Source organism: Epinephelus moara, chromosome 9 (assembly GCF_006386435.1).
Source record: "Epinephelus moara isolate mb chromosome 9, YSFRI_EMoa_1.0, whole genome shotgun sequence".
NCBI lineage: Eukaryota > Metazoa > Chordata > Actinopteri > Perciformes > Serranidae > Epinephelus > Epinephelus moara.
In genome coordinates, this window is record NC_065514.1 from 7277313 (window position 1) to 7291742 (window position 14430).

Genomic DNA, 14430 nt, shown 5'->3' on the forward strand with positions numbered 1-14430 from the left:
CATGGGCAGCCCACTCTGACATCTCTCCACTTAGTGCATGTATAGGTCTGTTTGTGCATGTGTGTGTTCGGACCTGTGTTCGGACCTGTGTGTAATTGACAACAGAGTGAAAAATTGAATTTCCCCTCGGGGATTAATAAAGTATATAAAATTTAAAAAAAAAAAAAAAAAAAAAATTTAACGCTAGCTGCTAGCTTGGTTAGCACAGTGTATTTACAGCTAAGGTTAACTGTCAGCAAAAAAACAGGCTGAAAACCATTAAAACCAACACATTCTCACTCCAACCATCTTCACATATTTGGTCATGGACTTTCCATGTCGAAATATGATGTGCAAGGTACCCTGGGTTCGTTGGTTGTTGGATGTTTTGGGATGCTATGTCAACATGTGCCCGTTACATGCATTGTCAGTTTTCAAAATACACTTACATTTTCGCAGGAAATGTACAGTTTTCATACAGTCTCTTCAAAATAAACACACTACATTGGTACAACACTACAAATTGACGTTTTTTTCATTCAACAACAAACACACGTGGTTACTTTTACCCAACACACACACACAGGTTGGGTGGGTCAGGCAGCAAAAACACATGGTTTAGGATTGGCTTTGCATTCATACAGTAAGCAAACACTGGTCACCCGAGTGAAAGTCCGTCATCGTTGGACCCATCCACCACCCCTCCCACCTGCCCTACTTGGACTTTCGCCCCCTTGACTTAAATTGTTGTCTCGCGGCGTCTGAACATTTGGCCATACAAGAACTGTCAAGAACCTTTTTTATTTATTTATTTATTTATTTATTTTTTTCATTTTAGGCAACCAAAGTGTTACAATAAATGTTCACGAACCGAAATCACAGTGAAACAGCGACAGTTTTGGCTACACCTTTACACCTTGAATCTTTGGTTGTACCATGGTGGTAGGTTGTATGTTACCCTACTAACATTGTTGCTGTGGTAGCAACGTGTCAATGAACAGCATCCATCTGTCACTCAAAGCGGCCATACCCTTAATTATAAACAACTTAAAGCCTTAATAACATTCAAACGAGTGAGTTATATAAAAAATTACCCCGTGTACAGCTGTCATAATCTTGGAAATTAGCTTTAGAGACCGCAACTATTTTTTGTACCAGGCTGTAAACATGTTTATTACTGCTGTAAAGTTATTCTAACCTGGTTGTCGATGGGAACTGCTTATTGTTCAGCCCTGGAGCTGGAAGCTTGAGCCATATTCAGCAATACAACAGCACTATAAGTGGCAATTGTTACCCCACTTGAAATGGTAAGTGACACCAGAAGTCTTAGTGGCATTGGAAGCAGTTTCACAGGTACGGTAGCTGTACCAGCAGTAATGGCAGTGTGTTCTGTATTTGTCTCTGATAAATCAAGGATTATTGTTTTCTGTAAGAGCCCAAGCACTAAGACTTCTCCTGGAGATGTCTCACTTACACCAGCTTGTTGGTCCATTCTCTGGAGACCAGGCAGCTGTGAGCCTGCTCTGTGGCTAAATGTGACGGTCCCAGAGGACGGATATACCCACAGAACATGACAACATGGGAAAAGACAAGCACAGACAGCGACAGAGAGATAGAGAAAGACGAGAAGAGACACAGCAGAAGGCAATAGTGTCGTTCACTTGACAGTTGCAGTGTAAAGATATGTTTACAAGACCATGATGCTTAAAAAAGTATCGCGACCGGCACTAAAATGAGGATGAAACAATTCATCTTTGAAGCTCTACGGGAATATACCTAACAGAAAGGCTTCATAACATAAAATATGGAGCTGAGAGAGGTATGACGTGAAAGAGAGGGATATGGGAAGTAGAAACTCCGCTTGTGTTTAGGATAAACAAACACTGCCTTCTGGATGTTCAGACACACGCATACTCACACACACACACACACACAGACACACACATGTTGCGGTGGGCGGATGAAAGGAGTCTCGCACAAACATAGCTCCTGTGTCGAATGAGCCGCTCTTATTGTGGAAAAACACTGAGATGTTGGTCTTGGCTGGACAAGAATGTGGGCTGTATTGGTGCTGTGTGTGTGTGTGTGTAGTGCGAGTGTGTGCTGCAATAGAAGCTCAAGCTTGCTAGTTATTTTTGCAGGCTTTGCTTCAGTCAGCACACACACACAGACAAGCACATAGACACACATGCGTTAAACACGCTCATAACAAGTCTAATTATCTATTTTACAGTTTGGGAAAGTGGGAACCCGGCTGTTTTTGGCACATTTTGAGTTGTACATCTAAAGACGTGTATGTGTGTGTGCGCAGACGCTTACTTCCTCTTTCCATCCTTTCCTTCGCTCTGCCTCTATCATACTGTGTTTCTTTCTTTTTCAACTTCAGACACTGTTGTTGTTGTTTTTTTTAATCCAGGCATCAGCAGCCAACATCATTTATCCCCTCGGTGTGTTTTCTTCCTCACATTACGTAGTGTTACCTGCTCATCTCATGTGCCTAAATTTCCCTCGTTAGCTTTCAAGAACACACAAGTATTTGGGAGGGCAAATCACACAGAATCTGATCAAATGCTGTGCTGCTGTGAGGTGAAATCTTTGTAGCTTTGACTGACTCAACCCTTCAGCAACTGCAAAACATTCATTTTTTTTTTCTGTCTTTGATTTGAACGTGAAGCGCATTCAGTTAGCGTTTCAATTGGTTTCATTCAGCGCGGGTTATATAAGCCCTTGGGTGAGTTTTCCGTTCAGATCCAAGTGTTCAATAGGCAGTTAAGTTACAGATTCAGATGCATTCTTCAGCCTGTATGCTGATTCAAATAGGGACAAAACAGTCGCACTTCCTCCCTCACGTTGAAGTGAGTGATGAACCATAAGTGGCAAAAAAACAGCACATTGTTATGATGAAACATGATCAGTAATACATCCCCAGTAATCTTGTCAGTTTGAATTTAGACAGAATGCTTTCTCTCTGTTACCCCAAAGTCTTTGTCACCCATCAAAGATGCGATTGAGAGCCTGCAATTTATTCTTTAGCATGCTAAAGGAGCAGGAAGAAAAGCATTCACACTTAACATGTAAGTGATGTTAACTAATGAGGAAGTACAGTCACTGTTTCCTGCAACATGTGATGACATTTGGTCTGATTCACTTTACACCTTGCACGATTCATCCTCGTACAATGCCACATGCTTCCAGTATTTAACATAAATATTTTTTAATTTGGATGTTGTTTTAGTTTGCGTCCATCCACCATGAAATGATCTGTCATAACACAGGCAAGGTGACTCCATTTCCCGTTCTGAGTGAAGAACACATTCGTAGAGCCGATCAGAGGCAGGTGGTGTTAGCTAACGTCTGTGTCTTCGTAACTATGATACTACTTAAAGGCATGAATGCTCTTTGATTGAACAACATGTGGTGGAGACTAATAGTGGAGATACACTATATCCTGCAAACAAACTCAAAGTGTGCCCAAACCGTCTGGCTTACCGTGGCTGGTGGGTGGTGCTTGGTTTTGGCATGACTGTTGCCCACTAGCAGGAGGCCCCGTGGCAGACCGGAAACAAGCTGGAGGGATTACATATCTCGTCTGGCTTGAGAACAACTCGGAATCTCTGGCTGGAAAGCATTGCTGCAAAGAGGGGCATCTGGAATACCTTGCTCAGCCTGCTGCCCCTGCAACCCAGCTTTGGATAAGCGGTTGAAAATGTATGGATGGATAGATGCAAGCTCTCATTTTACAGCTAAACAGTACAGTAAAACATGTTTCTGAAAGCATTAGAGGCAAGAAATAGGCAATGCAATAACATAATCTTGATTTATATTTGATTGGCACTGCCCAGTTTGAGAGTTTGATCTCCGTAGGAAATGAACTAGATCCATTGACTTCACAGCACAGACACATTTTAACAATTTCTTTATGTCCACATAGAAAAGTAGAGGTACAAAGGCACATATATTTTTGGGCATTTTGCATTTATTAGACAGTACAGATCCAGCGCGAGGGGAGAAAAAAGAGAGGGGATGACATGCAGCAGGGGGCCACAGGCTAGGATTGAGCCCTCGGCTACTTCAACCAGGATTGAGCCTTTGTACATGGGGTGTCCACTCAACTAGATGACCCAGTGGGCAACCAAGGAAACATATATTAAAGGTGCAGTGGAGGACATTGACTAAATCATGGACCTGTTGTATTGGTCTTCACAATAGGAAACATACTGTAGCAATACCTCCGCTATTTACACCAGCTGCCAACAACAGCAGGGACAGTACAATATTTTGCAAGCTGTTTAGCCCCCTCTTTTGTGGGTATGCACGATAATATTGTTGCGTCATCAGTATCTGCAAATAATGCTGCATTCGTTTTGTACTCGGATGTCGGAAGTCGGAAGTGGGAATGACGTCACCTCCGAGTTGACAGCAGTTTTTGCATTCTAGTTGACGACGGTGGACAAGTCGGAAAAAAACATGGACGCCCACAAGAAGGTCTTTGTTGCCCTTGCACTTTCAGAGCATAGACAGCTTCAAAACCATCATGCACTCCAACTGATGACCGCCGCAGATGAGGCTGACCTAATGTAAAACAAATAAGATAAAATTGCTATAAACAGTACTTTAGCAGAGTGTTTACTCACTATGTATGTGACCGGCAGCCATCTTGAATTCGTACGTCGGGGTTGATGCGGTTGCTCCGAGTTTCCGAGTTGGAAATCCTATCTCAGGGTGCGTTCGAGTTTAAACTTCCGACTGGGAACTGGGAGTTTCCGACCTCTGAGTACAAAACGAACGCACCATTCAGGCTTTAAAATTAAGTTTTGGTATTGGCCAGAAATTAACATTTCTGGGGATATGACAGGCCAACGCAATGATGCTTTCATTTTGCAACTTTAATTAGTCTCAGTAGGTCAAATTTGTGCAGTTGTGACTATTGTCAGGACTGACTTGGTGCACCTAGTAGCTGAGTAGGTAGGGTGGGCGCCCCATGTCCAAAGGCAGTGACCTTGCCGCAGCAGCCAAAGGTTCAATTCCAGCCTGTGGCCTCTTGCTGCATGTCGTCCCTTCTCTCCATCCCGCTTTTATATATCAAAACTATCCTGTCAATAAAGGCAGTCAGTGGGCCATCAGCATAAGAGGAGGCATAATAATGTGTTTAATTTACTACAGGATAGACTGGATGTTCTCTGCAGTTAGGTGGAAAAAATATATGCATGTATTGTAATTGTCCATCCATCCATTTTCAACCGCTTATCCAAAGCTGGGTCGTGAGGACAGCAGGCTGAGTATTCCGATGGCTTTTTCAGTGTCACGTTGAGGTCGGGTACGGTGCCTTTGGAGTGGCAGACCGGGGTGGTGGTTACCATTTTTAAAAAGGGGGTTGTGCTCCAGTTAGAGGGGTATCACACTGCTTAGCCTTCCTGGGAGAGTTTATTCCAGGGTGCTGGAAAGGAGGCTCGGACTGATTGTCAAACCTCGGATTCAGGAAGAGCAATGCTGATTCCATCCTTGTCCTGGAACAGTATTGGCATGTTGGCATATCAGATATTTGGATACCCATGTTTTGCATGCCTGCTTTTGGGGCATCTCAGGTTGGTAAACCCCCTTTCATGACCAACCTGTGTGTGCTAGGCTGCCAATTAAGAAAACAAGTAGTCAGCACCTTTAACCCAGCTCTGAGATGGAGATGATTTAGGAGCTGTTGGGATTTAATGACCTTGGTCGTAAAGACTTCCTCCAGGCCACAGCCAGAGCTGCAGGCAACACACACTTCTCTGGACTTTTCATTGACCACTGCAACATCTGGTGTTTTGTCAGACAGATGTGAGAAAGTGCCTGGATTAGGATTGGATTGCAGAGTTGGAACAAGGAAGGTTTGACACTGGAATGTTTGTACATGCTGGAAAATGGTTTGATACTATATGTCCTCTGCGATGAGGACTCTCACATACACATACACATTTGTCTGTATGTGTGTGATAAAGCGAGATTAACTATCAGAAATCTCAAAAGAGAAAAGAAATAATTTCAGATTTCTTTCAGCATCTCTGGAGGGGAAAGTTATTGTGTGCTAATCAGAGAGAAAGATGAAATCATCAAAGCAATACTACAGTCCACTGAGTCTGCCTGCATCTCCATGCTCAGTTTGCTTTCTCATTTCTCCTTCTGACTGTCTTCTCCCTCTCTGTTTAGCCCCCTTCTCTTCTCTTTCTCTAAACCTCTCTCTTTTACACACTTGAATCCTTTCTGTCAGTGTCCCTCAATCTGCCTCTGTATCTCTGATCCGAATCATTTAACGATTTGAGCCAGTTATTCTTTGAACATCTGAGCAGCAAAATGAAGCACAATTTGTTTCGGATCAGACTTTTACATGTTGTAATTTGTGAAGATGTGGCCAACAAGAGAACAACACAGCCGAGACAAATAAATACTGTTGTTGACTGTTTAGTATGACACGCCTCCTGCTGCTAGATGCAACAAAAAGGAGGCAGGGAAAAAAAACAGGAGCTGAACGTCCATGCTAATAAGGTGTTGTTGGATAGAAGTCGTGTCCTTATTCAGTATTTTCAATCCTGACAAATGGTGTCATAATGGCAGCAGATGTTTACTCACTCACATTCAACGCTGTCATTTGCAAATTACAACGTGGATACTCAGCATTTAAAATTAGATCTGAAATACAAATTCAAATTGTTGGCCTCCGGCTCTTTGTGTAATCTTTATGTGGCCTTTCTCTTCCTCTCTTACCTCACATGTAGCGTTTTATATTCTCCCCTTGTCTGTCTCTTAATTATGATCACATTGTATGCATTTTATTTTATTTTTTTTCTTTCAGCCGGAGCATTAAATTGAAAACGCTGGCTCGCCTCTGCGGTCCTGTTGCATTATCTTTATAAAGCTTATTAAGAAATAATTAACCTAATTCACTTTTGCTTTAGGCAGAGTATCCCAATGGTATTTTAACGTACTGACTTACAATGAAAAGAGAGATAGTTGACAGTGTGAAAATGCTTTTGGGAAATGAAGACAGAATTATTAATAACACCGTACTGTTGCACTGGGCATGCGAGTCATTACTATGGCATGATTCAAGAATAGTGCTTATTTAAAATACCAAGCAGAGGGGGGAAAAATGACTGTAACCTTCAGTTGAGCATTATAATTATGTTATTATTATAATTATGCTGACATTAGACTCTGAGCCTCTGATGGTGATTCTCATGAATACAGGTCTGCAGCATCATCTACATGTGATAAACACACTTTTGCTGACAGAACATTATATTACATGTAAGAGTATAATATATGTATAATTTGAAGTAGCGCGTTCCCACCCGCAATTAAGTGTTTATTATTTATATTTATTCATTCATCCACACACAGCTTCTACTAGAAAAATAATCTCCAGAAGAATCCGACATTTAAGAAGGGTGCTGCTATTCTTCACATCTGGGTGATACCGCCGAATGTGGGTTAGCATGTACAATGGGGGTGGAAATTGCCAGAGGACCACTGATATGATATTATCACGATACTCAGGTCATGATACAATATTATTGCCATATACAATATAGTAGGATTGTAGTAGTATTACAGTATTGCGATACAGTATTTTGTGATTTATTATCTTTTACTTCTTTTCCTTTGTCCATATCCGTTATACCTCAAGATAATGTTTTTAGTCTGTTCATCTGGCCTCAATCAAGCTAATTGTTTCTCATTTATTTAAAAAGGTCTAGGCTACTTACGTAACCCTATGCTAACTCCTGCCCCTCGAACACAAACTGGCCAGTCATACCATAAAATTGGCCAGCTCTGACAAGGGTCCAGCAACTACACAGCTGGGCTCAGCTATCAGGCTGTTTTTTAAGATTTCAACTTAAACACTGTGCCAGGGGCAAGTGTGACAATGATATTTGTTACCTGGAGAGGCTGGAAGGAGTTTCTTTTTCGTTCCGAAACCAAAATCAAACCATGAAAAATGTAGGGTTTGTGAGCTAACTACTGCAGATATAGCCTACCAAATGTATACACATGCTGCTTTTGCTTTTCAGTGGTTATTACAGTGAATAAAGACCGACCCAGCTGTACAGGGGCAGTGGTGGGAAACTCGGAATCTTGGCCGATATTCAAACAGTTGTGTGTCATCCCAGTGTGCGCTGAAGAATGTCATTTGGCTTCCCTCTGGAAGGCAAATTTACACCCTGGAGCAACACGCCTGTCCGCCGGCTGAGGTTCGGGCACTGGTTGAACGAGGGGAGGCCAAACACTGTTCATCTGCACACACTGTGATGCCACACAGCTGGTTCAATATCAGCAAAGTTTCCCTTTATATTCATTGTCTTGTGTGTCGATCAGCAGTGATGTGGTGGTTCACTTTTACACTGTGATCTATGTCAATGTGAACTATCTTTGTCTTTTTAACCTGTTGTTGCTGCTGAGTCAGTTTGACATCCTGGATATATCCTTCAAACACAGACTGTAGACCCCTCTGTCTGCTTCTCTCTGGAATCACTCTTTCATTTCTCCAAAAATCTAAACATTTTTTCTTTAAGGAGTGCAGTTAGTTACAGTGTTGGCTCCATGCTCCTTCCGACAGCTTGATGGACCATCACAAAGGGGCGGGGCTTGGCAATGGGTCAGTTGTTCAATATCAAGTTACTTTCAAGTGAAAGTAATTAGTAATATGTGATGTATTACATTTAAAAAGTTGCCCAACACTGCTTGTTGACAGGACACTTTTTGACTCTGACACAGGTGATTATTCGTGCGTATATGTGAGTTTGTGCCCTTGATTTACTAACCACCACTTTGTACTCATATTTAAATAATGGATGGGTGGGTAATAGTTTCATATTAACTGACATTTCCTCCTAATGTAAAACTTTATTTTACGAGGCAGGGTTACACTAGCCATTAATTGGAATAATTTATTATTTATTGGGAGTGTATCAGTTGAACACTACTTCCATTTCCCTAGAAAGAGTACCAAACTACAGAGCTCTTTCCAGGAAACTTCTTGGAGATTATTAGAAATTGATTCAGCAGGTATGGAGCCATACGATAAAGATTTACCCATTTCTCTGTTGGCTTTATACTCTAAATTCCAAGGTATAGTGTAGCTTCAATTAAGCTGTAAAACAACATACAGTATACAGTGCATGTGGTGACATGAAGCGTCTTGAGGGTAGATTTAACATTCTTTTACATTTGAGTTTTGTTGGCAAGATACCAAGAAATGCAATAAAATACAATGTGATTTATCTGGAGTTGGTGACAAAAGGTAAAATGTTGTGCCATTTATCTAACAGGACGAAACATGCTTCCGCTGCTCCTCCGACCAACCTTTCATTTCCTTCTGCCCATCTTTGCTCTCTGTTGATAATGATCTTGGCAGGCCACAATGAATAATGTACACTTACCGTAATGGTCGGAAGAGGTTCAGAGAACACACACACATACACACACACACACACACACACAAGGGCCATGTATGCACACACGCATTCATGAGCACACACATACAGAGGTATGCAATGATATGACATTAACACATACAAAGTGGGTGCAAAAATGCAAACTATGAACAATACGCACATTCAAAGATTCTTCAAGGACGTGCGAATACGCCAAAGTAGAGCACATATACCCACGTGCACACACTCATACAGCTGAGGGTAATTCCCTCATTTCTTAATGATGGGCATCAGTGAGTAGGGAATGTAAATTATTAAAGCATACAGCAATTAGATACATAACACTCCCAGGGAGACGTACACTCACTCACTCTGAAACACACACACACAACTGAGAATGGACACACACAGTATGTAAGATGCATGAGGACAAGACACATTTTCCAACAGTCAAAAGATTGTTTTAGGCGTATGTAGACACACATGTATAAACTAATCCACACACTCGTGCATGCAGCTGTGTGTTATTGCAGCTCCCCCTAACAGTTATGATATCAAAGCTAATTATAGGTGTATCATCCATTTGAAACTAAATGAAAGGATCTGACTTAATATGTGACTTTGAAATGCAATCCCTCTTTGAAAATGAATGTCTCAGACATTCCTGATAGATGTTTTGAGAATACGTCCATGGTGTGCACACTGTGTGTGTCTGTTGGTGCACACATGTCACAAACAAAGAGGTCTTTCATTAGGATATCAATCAGGGATCCTACTGATCCTGAAAAGTCTTTAAAGGTCTTGAATTTATTCATCTAAAAGGGCTTAACTGGTATTTAATGTTTTAAATCAGTATTTTAAAGGTCTTAAAAATGCTAAGACATGGAAAGTAGGATTGATTCATGTTTTTCTGACATTGTGTTGTAAGATGTCAGAAATTGTTAACATCTATTAAGGGCCGCCCCTTGGAAGTCAGTCGGAGACCCCTCAGTCAACTGAGATTGCGTCAAGCAGTTGTTTTTTTCGACAGTCAGTGTGCTATGCACCAGAATTTGCTGCGAAGTGAACGCTCTTGACTTTCACACTACTCTTTGGTACAGACAGCTAGCTAGCTAGTCTCTGACTTTTGGGACATCACAGTGGTGCAGTAGGTAGCATTGTCGCCTCACAGCAAAAGGGTCTCTGGTGGGCGGCTCGAACCCAAGGGTGGGGGAGCCCTTCTGTGTAGAGTTTGCATGTTCTCCCCGTGTCAGCCTGGGTTTTCTCCAGGTACTCCAGCTTCCTCCCACAATCCAAAGACATGCAGGTTAATTGGTGACTCTAAATTGTCCGTAGGTGTGAATGTGAGTGTGAATGGTTGTCTGTCTCTATGTGTCAGCCCTGTGATAGTCTGGTGACCTGTCCAGGGTGTTCCCCCACCTCTCACCTAATGTCAGCTGAGATAGGATAAAATTATTCCTAACCCGAAGTAACTGATGTTGGTTCATGTTCTTTTCATTAGTTTTGGTTTAGTGTAAAGTTGGTTTTAAATTTAATTCTGATTGGCATGAAAAAACTCTTAAAAATTCCCTGTCTGACTGCTTATTGGATATTAAATCTTGGCTTTCATGCAACTTCCTCAAACTTAATAGTGATAAAACTGAGGTTCTCCTTATAGGTACTAAATCTACTTTGGCGAAACCGTAAAGTTTTTCCATTGACAACTCCAAAGTCCGTCCCTCCCCTCAGGTTAAGAGTCTGGGTGTCATCCCAGACAGCACATTGTCCTTTGAGGCCCACGTCAATAATGTAAATCAGTCTGCATACTTCCATCCAGGAAACATTAAGTGCCTTTGGATTATTATTATTAAAAGTCTTGAATCTAACTTGCCTTATACTGTAGGGATCATGTCAATGATTGGTGGTAGCCAAAACTTTGATTTAAGTAAAACAAGAAACCCCACGATGAAAACGAATGATTAATTCATAAATAGTGCATGTAAGAGACATTCAAATGTTATAAGATGATCATATTTGCATGTCAGTTAATTCAAACTAACTACAGTAACTTTATCTGTGAAATAAGTGGAGATAAAAGCCTATCTCTAGTCACTTTGACCATGTTAAATAACACCCCGCTATGTGCAGAATGCCTGCTTTGTCTTTACTGTCTTGATCCTGTGACCTCCAGGTTAATGGCTGGCTAACGTCAAACACCTCTAGCATCAAATACCCTTTTAGAAAATGTATTAGAGGAGCTTATTAGATCTGGCCGCTAGTGTCATTACAGAATTCAATCTCAACAGTCTAACTCGTTTCCAGGCTCAAGACACATTTCCTCGGAGACAATGTCTGCTGTCCATTGCAGCTTGAGAAAGAGATGAATTATTCATTTGAGGTTTCTACTCGACAACAATTTTTCATATCTTCAGAAATCCTTTGGATATAAGAAGCTGGGCATTTGCCTATTATAGGAGTCATAATGCAGGCTATAGCAATGTCAAGGGCAATGTGTACAGCTTCTGAAACACATGTGAGGATCCAGCTTTGACTTACCCTTCTGTCCTTAGAGGTGGAAGGTATAACAGGCTATTGAAAGCGAATTCAGATGCAAAGCCAAACCATTAAACTGGGATTAATGACCTCACGGGTAAATGGAACATAATTTATTCGATTACATACTGGTGTCATGGACTGAAGGCACCGGGGTAATGTGAGGCAGGAAGCCATCGTTCATTCGATCTTTGGTTTAATGGCTTTTCAGAGTTTCATGGAACATAGCAACTGTTAGTTGTAGTGTTCTTTAAATGTAGCTTACATAAGTGAAGGTATTATGATTGGTAAAATTGCTTTGCATTGGCTGAGCCATGGATTTTTTTGTAGTCGTAAGAGTAAGGGTGCTTTCAAGCCTAACCTGTTGGGTTGGTTAAAAGAAATCCAGGTACATTGGGCTAGGCTGGTGTGAAAGCTGTCAATCGAACCCAGACAAACTGAGACACCCTGAAAAGGGTCTTGAGCCATTGATGTGATTTTAGCGCTAAACTACTAATTAATCCATCTGCCGATCATGAAATTTGTCCGCGATCTTGTAATTGATCTGTATTAGGCCATGTATATCACCTATATGCTAATCATTTGGCAATCACGGTAAGACGTGTGCACATCAGCTCAGGTTAAAACTGCTGTGCTTGTATCCGTCTTCGTCTCAATCAGTTCATTAAGCCTAATAAAAGAATATATGACAGGGATGCCAGAGTAATAATTGCTGAGTCATCACTGCACAAGACACCTTCTTTTTGTCCTGTCTCTCTTAGTCATTATTCATTACTCATGGTTCATTTGCAGTTCAATGATATTAATATCCAGATCAACTGAACTTCAGGTGTGAGAGCACCCTAAGAGACAGACCACTTTTATTTTGACAACTGCAGCTCTCTTGAGCTGGATCTATTCTGACAAGTGCATACTATTTTCCAATACTGCAATTACTTCCCAAAAAACTTGCTCACCCATGGTGAACCCCCTCCTGTTTTGCCTCCTCATTTTGCAGCCCACAACATGTAGCCCCTGGCCTCCAAATATTAGATCTGTATTTTCTAGTCTGTTCTTTGCACAGCAGTTGGCCACTTTGACAAACGTGCACCAATATATCCAGCTGTCTCACAGGAATACATCTGTTACTTTTTTAATGTTATTTATATTTAACCATGAGGTCTCTTTGAGATGCAGCCAAAATGGCAGTGTAAGATACATGGATGCAAAAAGAAAACCAGATATAGCGTTGGATCTGGGGCTGCATTTATTCCTATGAAAGTTGCTCAGTGGCACATTGAGTCAAAAAAACTTGACTTCCTGGGTATAAAATTACCCAGAGCTTCTGCACTGTTGGGCCCAAAGAGCAGGCGCACTACAAACTTTTTACTAGCCAAGTGGTTATCTTCCGGTTAAGCCCTCCACTAACTTGAATGGGGATAAAATGATTTCATTTAGCAGCTTGTCTAGACTTTCAAAATGTTTTAAAATGTTTGTCATGTTATTCTATGAGAAAGTGTGTTTTGGGCCTAAAGGTATCACACGATGGACCCACAAGTTGTAATTCCACAGTTTGGCTTCTACAAAACTTAGCGCCGCCTTGTCATTGGCCTTTTACGTCTAGATATTACATGCTAGGCATCCTCCTGCATCTGCTGTTGATGTTCCAGGACGCTGCTACCAATCATGTGATGTCAACAAAGGCACATGGTTAGGTTTAGAAAAAAACATTATGTTTTGGCTCAACGTTCATTTCGGAAACAAACACCGCCTGGGTGAAAGGTTGGGGTTTGTTGGACCCATCCACCACCCCTCCCGCTTCACCTATAGGGACTTTCCAGCCCCTTATTATTAGCAGTGTTTCAATCTGACCCGTCCAGTGGCGTATTATACCGCCATGACAGATGCCGTCTGGCTGCTTAACGAAATGACTCCCCCTATCCACATATCATACTGCCGCATCAGGTGCCATCCAGCCGGCCGACCGGCAGCATATCATAACGCCGCCGAAGGTTACGTCCAGCCATGTTATACATTGACGCCTTCCAGCAGCATATCATACTGCCATGAAAGGTAGCTTTTGGTGTCAGGTGTCTGATGCCACAACCTGGTCTCAGTCCAAAGTCGTGGAAATCCAGCGCTTGCGGCTTCAGACACTGACAAAAAAAGCTGTCCTTTTACGTCAGCATGGTATGTGGCCGCTCGCCATTGAGTCCAGATAGGGTGTGCGGGATGGGTGGTGGATTGGTCCAACAAACACCAACTTTCACCAGGGAGACCCGCGTTCACATCCTGTAAGATTATAAAGCCAAACCCTGTTCTCTTTTCCTAAACCCAACCACATGTTTTTGTTGTTGGAGGAAAAAAAACGTTATTTTGAAAGAGACTGCATGTAAACGGTAAGACCTTGACAAAGCGTCCCAGAACATGAACAACCAACGCACCCAGGGTACCTTGCACATTGTATCTGGACGTGGACGATCCATGACCAAACGTCGATATGTGACGAGGTCGGAGTGAGAATGTGTTG

The 14430-nt window shown here is 41.8% G+C and overlaps 1 protein-coding gene and 1 long non-coding RNA gene across 4 annotated transcripts in view; one reads left to right on the forward strand and one right to left on the reverse strand.

The window, feature by feature from the left end:
• The window catches only part of LOC126395214 (uncharacterized), a 903426-nt gene extending 894934 nt beyond the window's left edge, over window positions 1-8492 (reverse strand). Inside the window, exon 1 of the long non-coding RNA XR_007570420.1 lies at window positions 8399-8492. This is a non-coding gene — a long non-coding RNA (uncharacterized LOC126395214). The remainder of the gene's footprint in view (window positions 1-8398) is intronic.
• cntfr (ciliary neurotrophic factor receptor) overlaps window positions 1-14430 on the forward strand; it is a 354906-nt gene that overhangs the window by 213146 nt on the left and 127330 nt on the right. The window lies entirely within an intron of this gene.